Source organism: Marmota monax, unplaced genomic scaffold (genome assembly GCF_021218885.2).
Source record: "Marmota monax isolate L192 unplaced genomic scaffold, Marmota_monax_Labrador192_F-V1.1 WCK01_AAM20220418_F8-fsc00632, whole genome shotgun sequence".
Taxonomy (NCBI): domain Eukaryota; kingdom Metazoa; phylum Chordata; class Mammalia; order Rodentia; family Sciuridae; genus Marmota; species Marmota monax.
Window position 1 is genome coordinate 162,988 of NW_026694799.1, and position 10,354 is coordinate 173,341.

The 10,354-nt window shown below is 38.7% G+C and overlaps 1 pseudogene; it reads right to left on the reverse strand.

Moving 5' to 3' along the window:
- Nucleotides 1–8,046: 8,046 nt before the first annotated feature.
- On the reverse strand, nucleotides 8,047–9,973 carry LOC124080050 (protein cornichon homolog 4-like; annotated as a pseudogene).
- Nucleotides 9,974–10,354: the final 381 nt, after the last annotated feature.

Sequence of the window (10,354 nt, forward strand, 5' to 3'; positions counted from 1 at the left end):
GGCCGCACCAGTTTGCAGTCCCACCAGCAATGTACAAGAGTACCCTTTTCCCCACATCCTCTCCAGCACTTGTTGTTGTTTGACTTCATAATGGCTGCCAATCTTACTGGAGTGAGATGGTATCTTAGGGTGGTTTTGATTTGCATTTCTCTGACTGCTAGAGATGGTGAGCATTTTTTCATGTACTTGTTGATTGATTGTATATCCTCCTCTGAGAAGTGTCTGTTCAGGTCTTTGGCCCATTTGTTGATTGGGTTATTTGTTTTCTTATTGTTTAATTTTTTGAGTTCTTTGTATACTCTGGATATTAGGGCTCTATCTGAAGTGTGAGGAGTAAAAATTTGTTCCCATGATGTAGGCTCCCTATTTACCTCTTTTATTGTTTCTCTTGCTGAGAGAAAACTTTTCAGTTTAAGTAAGTCCCATTTGTTGATTTTTGTTATCAACTTTTGTGCTATGGGTGTCCTATTAAGGAATTTGGAGCCCGACCCTACAATATGTAGATCGGAGCCAACTTTTTCTTCTATCAGACACAGAGTCTCTGATTTGATATCTAGCTCCTTGATCCACTTTGAGTTAACTTTTGTGCATGGCGAGAGGAGGGGATTCAGTTTCATTTTGTTGCATATGGATTTCCAGTTTTCCCAGCACCATTTGTTGAAGATGCTATCCTCCCTCCATTGCATGCTTTTAGCTCCTTTATCAAATATAAGATAGTTGTAGCTTTGTGGATTAGTCTCTGTGTCTTTTTTAATGCTGAGTAAAATTCCATTGTGTATATATGCCACATTTTTTATCCATTCATACCCTGAAAGATATCTAGGTTGACTCCACAGTTCAACTATTGTGAATTGTGCTGCTATAAACATTGATGTGGCTGTGTTCCTGTAGTATGCTGTTTTTAAGTCCATTGGGTATAGACCGAGGAGAGGGATAGCTGAGTCAAATGGTGGTTCCATGTCCAGTTTTCCAAGAAATCGCCTTACTGCTTTCCATATTGGCTGCACCAATTTGCAGTTCCACCAGCAATGTATGAGTGTACCTTTTCCCCCACATCCTCGCCAACATTTATATTTGTTTGCATTCTTAATAACTGTCATTCTGACTGAAGTGAGATAAAATCTTGAAGTAGTTTTAATTTGCATTTCTCTAATTGCTAGAGATGTTGAACATTTTTTATATATTTGTTGATTCATTGCTTTTCTTCTTCTGAGAAGTGTCTGTTCTGTTCCTTAACCTATTTATTGATTGGTTTATTTGTTTTTTTGGTTTTTTGGGGGGTTTTTTGGTGTTAAGATTTTTGAGTTCTTTATATATCCTAGAGATTAGGGCTCTATCTGACCTATGTGTGGTAAAAATTTCTTCACAAATTGTAGACTCTCTATTCAACTCAATGATTGTTTATTTGCTAAGAAGAAGCTTTTACTTTGAGTCCATCCCATTTATTGATTCTTGATTTTAATTCTTGTGCTATAGGAATCTTATTAAGGAAGTTGGGACCTAATCCAACATGAGGGAGAATTGAGCCTTGATCCACTTTTACTTTTGTGCATGGTGAGAAATAGGGGTTTAATCCCAAGAGGCACACATTCTAATAGTCCCTAGGATGCTGCAAATCCTGTTCCTCTCCTGTCACAGAGACTCTTCCCCTGATGAAGAGCAAGGGCCTCTGCTCTCTAATAACCACAAAGAAATGCTTAGGCACATCATTCACTGAGGGTCATTTTACCTTGAACATTTTATCCTTCATTCCCATGATGATTTAGTACAATACCATGAGGTTGTTCTCACTGTCCTCGTTTTGGAACTGAGAGATGGAGCCCCTACAATATGCAGAAACTATCCAAGGTCATAGGGTAACATGGAAAAACATTACAGGAACAGTTCTACCTTAAGGAAAAGACTAAATGTAAAAATATTGGGGGCATCAGCACTAGGGGTGTTCTTGGGATTTGAGGGACAGAAGAGGAGAAAAAGAGTTCATTAGCACTTCTGGAAACTGGAGATCAGTGCATTCATTCACCTTCAATGTTAAAAAGAAGAAAAAGCTGAGCACTGTGGCACACACCTGTAACCCACCAGCTCAGAAGGCTGAGACATGAGAGTCACAAGTTGGAGGCCAGACTCAGCAATTTAGCAAGGATGTAACCAACTGAGCAAGACTCTTTCTCAAAATAAAAAATAAAAAGGGCTTGGAACGTGCCTCAGTGCTTAAGTACCCCTGGATTCAATCCCTACTTAAAAAAAAATACAAGGAAATAGTTTATGGGACAGGAGAATAGAAAAAAACTATTTACTTATCCAAAGTTCCTAGGTAGGTAAAACTTATGTATGGTCAAAATAATCCTGGAAAATCCTTAAAACACACATCAAACATCCATAAGCTTTTTCAGTTTACAGTTAGTCTTCATTATTTGATTGATGTTCAAGTTTCCTCTAGAATATAAAATTCCTGGTGGAGTGCATGTGTTCCCAAAGCCTGGTATTACTGAGCCTGTCATATAATGGCTACATAATAAATATTTTTTTCAGTGACTATAACTGATGATGCTTTGGGGTGACTCAGCTCATCATGGTGGGAGCACATGCAGGAGAAAAACTTCTCATCTTGTGGGAAAAATAATGAAGGAGACAAAGAGAAATGTGTCCTAAAATCTTCATCAAGGGGACACCCACAATGACCTAAAGACCTCCTGCTAGGCCCCACCTCATAAAGGCTCCACCACCTCCCACTGGCACCATGCTGGGAGCCAAACCTTTAAGTGTGGGAATATTTAAGACTCAAACTATAGTAGTACGGTACTACTCCACTGTACTAAGACCAGAGAGATCCCACCCTGTTGTCCCCTGGTACCCCCAACCTGCAAGGGCACCTGAACTTAACGTAGCTTGTGTGAATATTCTGGGACACCAAATAAAACACAGACACACACTTTACCTTTAAATCAAGCTTCAGGACTGCTCCTTCACTCTCAGCCTCAAACTCCCCAAATGGGAGAGCAAGAAAAGTCACGAGAGGTTGGCAAGACACAGCAAGCATATTCGGAAGTGAGCTTTTGTTGGGAAGACCCTCGTTCTTAGAAAGTTCCATCCAAAAAAAGGTCAAGAGGGACAGAGTTACAAGGACAGGTGAGTGTAATTCAGCCCAAGAGGCTGCAGGACACATGTCTATGCCTGAAGACTCATCCCCAACCTCCAGGACTGGGGCAATGTCCAGGTCACTACAAGAGTGACTGTCAGAGCCTCTCCACTCACGAGAAGGAGAATGTGAATCATTCAGTGAGACAGCCTCCCACAATCCCCCAGAAAAATGACACACCAATTAATAGAGCAAGCAAAATCCCCACAATACACTCAACAATGAGTCCAGTCAGATCATCCTTTGTAACACTTGGTGTGGACAAGGGCAAAAGGCCAAAGTCCAGGTCAAAGGAACAATCTCCAGAATGAATAAGAATAAGTGGACCAGGGACTCAACTTTCTGCTGCCCTTGCTCGTTCAGAGGAAAATTAATAAAGGAACAGGTGGGCTGTGTGCCCTTGGTTATGGTGCTCAGCTCAAAGAAGCTTCAATAAAGTATCCTGTTGGGCCTGGAGGGGATGATGGACAAAGAGAATAGTCTTGGTCATAATAGGATTATTAGAGTATACCTCCAATCCCACCAGAAAGGCCATGTGGCTAGTCAATGTAGAACAGTAAAGGAAAGAATAAAGGACCCAGTGGAAGTGAAAGATTAATGAACTCCCTCAAAACCAATGATCAAACATCACCCAAGAGACTCTGATGTTTCTCCAGAGCTTTTTTTTTTTTTTTTTTTTTTTTTTTTTTTTTTTTTTTTTTTTTTTTTTTATTGGTTGTTCAAAACATTATAAAGCTCTTCACATATCATATTTCATACATTAGATTCAAGTTGGTTATGAACTCCCAATTTTACCCCAAATACAGATTGCAGAATCACATCGGTTACACATCCACATTTTTACATAATGCCCTATTAGTAACTGTTGTATTCTGCTACCTTTCCTATCCTCTACCATCCCCCCTCCCTCCCCTCCCATCTTCTCTCTCTACCCCATCCACTGTAATTCATATCTCTCCTTGTTTATTTTCCCATTCCCCTCACAACCTCTTATATGTAATTTTGTATAACAATGAGGGTCTCCCTCCATTACCATGCAATTTCCCTTTTCTCTCCCTTTCCATCCCACCTCATGTATCTGTTTAATGTTAATCTTTTCTTCCTGCTCTTCCTCCCTGCTCTGTTCTTAGTTGCTCTCATTATATCAAAGAAGACATTTGGTATTTGTTTTTTAGGGATTGGCTAGCTTCACTAAGCATAATCTGCTCTAGTGCCATCCATTTCCCTGCAAATTCTATGATTTTGTCATTTTTTAGTGCTGCGTAATACTCCATGGTGTATAAATGCCACATTTTTTTTATCCATTCATCTATTGAAGGGCATCTGGGTTGGTTCCACAGTCTAGCAATTGTGAATTGTGCTGCTATGAACATCGATGTAGCAGTATCCCTGTAGTACGCTCTTTTAAGGTCTTCAGGGCTGCGACATCTGTCACCCCATTGATCGCCAGGGTTGATTCGGCTGATCTGGCTGGCTAGGCGGGTGTCCCCTTCCTCCCTCACCGCTCCATGTGCGTCCCTCCCGAAGCTGCGCGCTCGGTTGAAGAGGACGACCTTCCCCGATAGAGGAGGACCGTTCTTCGGTCAAGGGTATACGAGTAGCTGCGCTCCCCTACTAGAACCTCCAAACAAGCTCTCAAGGTCTCCAGAGCTTTTTGTGGTAAGACACATAGGAGGTGTCAAAGAAGGAAAATAAAAGCCATTTGGGGAGGATGACATTTGAGAACAGAAACTAACTCTCCCAAACATCTGTTTGCCTTTCTGATATTCCCTCTCCCTCTGGTAAAGAACTCTGCTTCCCATCAGATGTCCTCCTCACTGAGGCAGAGAGAGTCAGAAAGGTGAGTGGAAAAGGTGACAGACAAAAAGCAAAGGTTCATACAGAGAATGAGGCAAAGAAAACATTAGCCAATGACTTTGTGATGAAGTGGAAACTGGAAGGTACTCAGCTGTGGGGAAGACCAAGGTAAGGGAATGAGAGGGGGGTCCACGGTTATGAGATGAAAAGCTTTCAAGGATCTGAATTCCAGTCCTGTGGGGATGATCCAGAAAAGTCTCTTGCTCTTTTAATTCTTCTTGTCAATTCTGCAGGGAAAAATATTTAGGTATGTTGCAACTTATATGTCAATGTTTTGTATTTCCGAATTAATAAAAAGGTGTTTTGTATTGTATTTATCATATATAAAATACTTATCATATATATAATTTATTTATCATATATAATGTATATATCATATATATATATAAATAAAAAGGTGTTTTGTAATATATTTATCATATATATATATATATATATATATATATATATATTATCTTATATATGTAATCTCTCTCAAACCAACCACATGCATTCATTCAGACATTTTTTTTTCTTTCTCTTTCCTTTGGTTTTAATTAATGTAGTTCTATATCACATACTACACGCAAGAAATTTTTTAATAAAATCTTTTCTAATACAAAAATAGTAAATAAGTAAGAATCTGGTACAAGTAGAGAAATCAAAGAACTTATTTGATTAATTAATCAGTATTAGAATTGGTATTACTGAAGGCTGATTCACAGAGCATTTCAAGGATGCTTATTGTGCAACAAGAAATAAAATTTAAATTAAAGATGCTATGATCCAGCAATCCTACGACTGGTAACATATCCATGAAAAACAAATCAGAGAGTAAAGAGATATCTGCACTTCCATGTTCACTGCAGCTCTATTCACAATTGGCAAGATATGGAATCAACCTAGGTTTCAAGGATGGATGAGTAGATAAAGAAAAAAACACAAACACACACATACACATACATACAGGGAATATGTAATCTTCGTATTAGCCTATTAATGCTCCAGTATGACATTGAAAGGGCATAAAACCCAACTCTTTAACCTTTTTATATTACAAATAACTTTTATTGACAATATAAAGAATGGATGTCATCAATAATATTGAAGTACTACTAAAATAGGAATAAACCATGACAAAAACAACCAGAGACTGAGTAGAACTGCTCAAACAAGAAACTGCATCAGACATTTTATGTGGACAGTGAAGTGGAGCTGGCCTGGGGGGTTATGTTCACAAACACACTCTCTCTCTCTTTTTAAACCAAATTGCAGCAAGCTTATATTGTGTACACAAGAGACCTGATCAGAAACTGCCCCACACAAATGCAGGGACAGACAGCATCTGGCCCAAGATCAAGGAGGTTTTTATAACACAAAAGTTACAAAGGTGGGTGTCTTGGGAGCTCACAGCTGACAGGGTTCTGGCAAGACTAATGTAAGAGCAGATAGCAGGTTAATGATCTATATGATTTAACATCTCAAGGTAGGGAGTGAGCTCAGAATCAAAAACCAAAGTTAATGAGGAGCAGCTGAGATTTCAGGGAGAGTTGTTATCTGGTCAGGGAGAGCCAGGCCTGGGTAAGTTCAAAGCATGGGCAAGAGTTCCAAGCAAGTTTAAAATATCAAAATGTGGTCAGGCCAAATAGAAATCTTAGTATTTTATAGTAAAACAGAAATCAACATTTCATGACCTGGATTTAAGATTGTGGATCCCAATCTTAAAATGGAATTAGGCTGGGTTCATCATATCCCTCTTGTCTTCTGTGTCCCTTTCAAATCTTTGATAGGATGGAGGATGGGCTCTAAATAAATTTCACTCCCTCACGGGACAGTCTCCAACTTTCCAGACTCACTCAAAATTGGCCTCCTTGATCTGACCTGACTCGATTTACCTGTCTATACTGACCCCCTATCTAATTCTGGCTTCACTCCCCCTCTAATTTTAGAAACTCCTTCTTGCTGTAGGAAAAGGGGCAAAGACCACTCTGGCAAACTTGAGCTCAGAGGGGGCAATGTCAAGTGGGGCAAGTTGCTTTGGGGTTCCCTTTTAGAAGTCAGGTTGGATTCAAATATGTTTGAGGAAGAACAAGTTGTAAAGTCATCAGGGGTGGGTACTTCCTACAACTTTAGTTTGGGGAACACCAGCTTGATATAATGTTCTTTTAAACCTTCTTTGTTAAAGACTTGTATACCTCAGTGTAGATCCCAGCAGGGCCTCCAAATATGATACCACTGGTTACCAGTGATGAGTTCTGCTCCCTCACATGTTGAAGTTTGAACATTAGAGAAACACTCCAAGGCAAGCATATGAAGCAAGGTTGTTTAGAAAGAGGGAACATTGACTTCTCACAAAAGGGAGAATTGTGCCACAGCTGGTATCCTGGTATCCCCAAGTTCATGCACTCTTATGAAATCTGGGGTCTTTGCAGAACCTGGGCCTATACAGAAGATCCAAGAAGCTTTTTGGAGAAGGGATCTCTGATGCAAAACAAAGAGAGTAGGGTTTCAAGGATCTACACCATGGATTGTGATGTAATAAATGTAGCCAGAAAAAAATTCCTCACAACGAAATTAAAAATCTCAGAAAATCACTTTGCAATCTCAGAAAATCACTTTGCAACTTTCCAAGAGAAACTAATTGCAATATGTATACCTAGGTAACTTATAAATCCGAACAATGTTAACAAAGCTTTACATTAAGCACTCTCTCAGGAATTAGGCAGCTGGTCCACTAGTTAGAAAGATTACTTCTATTTTGTATGGGTAAAATCATATTATTTGCATACCATCCATTATGTTTCAAAGGAAGTGTGCCTGAACTCATTCAAATATAATGTAGTTCACAAAGGTACAGGTTAAAGAGAATAGAGTTCTGCTATATGAACCAGTAATATTTTTCCGTTATTTTTTAAATACTTTATATGGTAAAAATACAGCAAAAAATCTATCTTGTTCAAACACTAAAATATATATGATATGGTCACAGTTCCCAGGATGATGTAAGTAGTCCCTGGCTCCTTAACTGTTCAACGTAGTGTATCCTAAGTCCAAATTCAGCTTCTCTGGCTTCAGTTATTTATCACAGCTAAAATCATACTATAAAGATACATGAAGAAACAGAGCAAGTGCAAATCAAGCTTGATCATGGCTTCTTTCATATGTCACTTCAGTTGCCCTCAACTTTGTATTTCTGTTGAATCAGACACCCCCACGTTGCCACTTGGCACCACAATAAACCAATATATATTCAAAGTAGCAACAGGTAAGTTGAGAGAGAATCCAAACCAGTGCAGTGAAACAACTAATATACAGTGACATTGGTATGGCTAAGCAATTCTGGAATTACTCACCTATTTAATTCTGAATAAATAAGTGGGTAATTCCAAAATTAATTAATATGATTACATTAATTAATTCTGGAATTATCCACTTAATTAATTAATTAATGTGATTACATTAATTAGGCTAGATCCAACATGATGTAGCCTAATTAATGTAATCACATTCTAAATCAAATGATATAATTTGAAGCAGACTGAGAGGGAGATGAAGACACAACAATTGTGGAGTGAGGAGATGAACACTACTGCCTCCATCCTCCTCCTTTTCATTTCCTTCCTCTTGTGTTGCTGACACTCCTTTTATCAAACTGTCAAGTATTATATTTACATATAGAAAATACTTAAAATCCATAAAACATCAAGATATCTATATAACGTTATTGTTGGAGTTAATCATTTTAGTAAATTTATAAATGCCTCAATTACTCATTATCACATCTGTGAGTAATTCAGTACCCTCTTTTAAAGGGAACTAAGTTATTGTGATTTAGATGCTTCTACCAAAGTCCAGAAACCACATAAATCATTTGAACAAGGAAAACTAATATAGACTTATTCATGCCCGAGGCTCCAGTTTTTATCCCCAATACTGAAAAGAAAAATAAGTATAATAATTAACTAGTAAAAGGTGGTGAACCACTAAAAGAAGTAAAATAAGGCTCCAAAGAATGCAGAAATGGCATATATAGCAAGCAGATACTGCTTCTTGGGATGAGGCAGAGTAGCCACAAAAGGAAGAAATGTACAAGAGGGACCCATGAGACTGAGGAGCATAACTCATTGAGGAAGATGAACCATGGCCCACTGGAGGTTGAAAGGGATCTGTAATGCATCGACAAATCAGATGTAATTTCATAATATTCCCCCGACCATTTCTGATACCAGATGTATGGGGTTTTCCACACCAAGTTATTCTCCAATTCTCTGCATATATCTGGGTGTCCTATAGTTGAATTAAGGAACTATCAGAGACCCCACAGTCTTACAAGTATGTACCCATGACTAGAGATGATAATCACAAGATGGCGCCTCAAGTTACCCACATGTTTCTGAAGTAGTTGTCACTGTAAGGAGGTCCAATGTAGTCTCTCCATTGGAAAAGTAAACCTCTACTAGACTTTCAGACCCTTGCCCATACCACAGAAAAGACATAAAGATGTGTTGGGCTTTAGCAAAGAGAGGATGAGCATCATTAGAAAGTGAAAAGTGAATAAAGGAACCCTCAGAGAATAATGTGGGCAATCTCAAAAGCAAAAAGAGACACACCACCAGGGATTAAGGTCAGGTTTATTTTAATAGGGTACAAACGTAGAATATATGATCCAAAGGGACAGAACATCCCTAGAGATTGGGATATATAAAGCAAGATGGTTTTCTATTAGGGAGTCTAGTCTGGAATGTAGTTTGCATCTGATGGATCAGGTGATTAATCCAATCAAATTTTAGCCTCTAGCTAGTAGTGTGTTTCTATTGAAATCTTGTTCCGCTTTGCTTCATTCCAGAACATTTATGGGGAACTGGAAAGTTATAAAGTAACTTATGGGATTGTTTGGTGCATTTTTATATTTTGGTCTCTTTCTGTCCCTTAAGCTTCTTTGTCCAGGTCAGGAGCAGTTCACAAATTATTGTTCCACATCCCAAAAGGCACATTTCTCCTTTAGAGAGTTTTTTTCCTTAGTATCCCTAAATTTCTACCTTATTCCCAAGGACGATCCTCCATTCCCAAGATTCATCTTCAGAATGGATGATTTTCTACAGCCCTTTTCTAGAAGGGATCATAAAACCAAGAGAAACAACTTTGTTTATTAGCCAATTTATTATGAAAGATCTTGGAAAGACACAGTGAATAGCCAGATGAACATGTGCATAGGGTGAGGCCCAAAATATCTGGAACACATGAGTATCTGTCCCATGGTGGAGTTTCAGAGGCACCACCCCAAAACACACATGGATGCATTGTTATTCATCAAGTCAGATGCTCCCTCAATGTTTGCATGGAGGTTTCACTGAGTCACTATGATTGATTAAATCACTG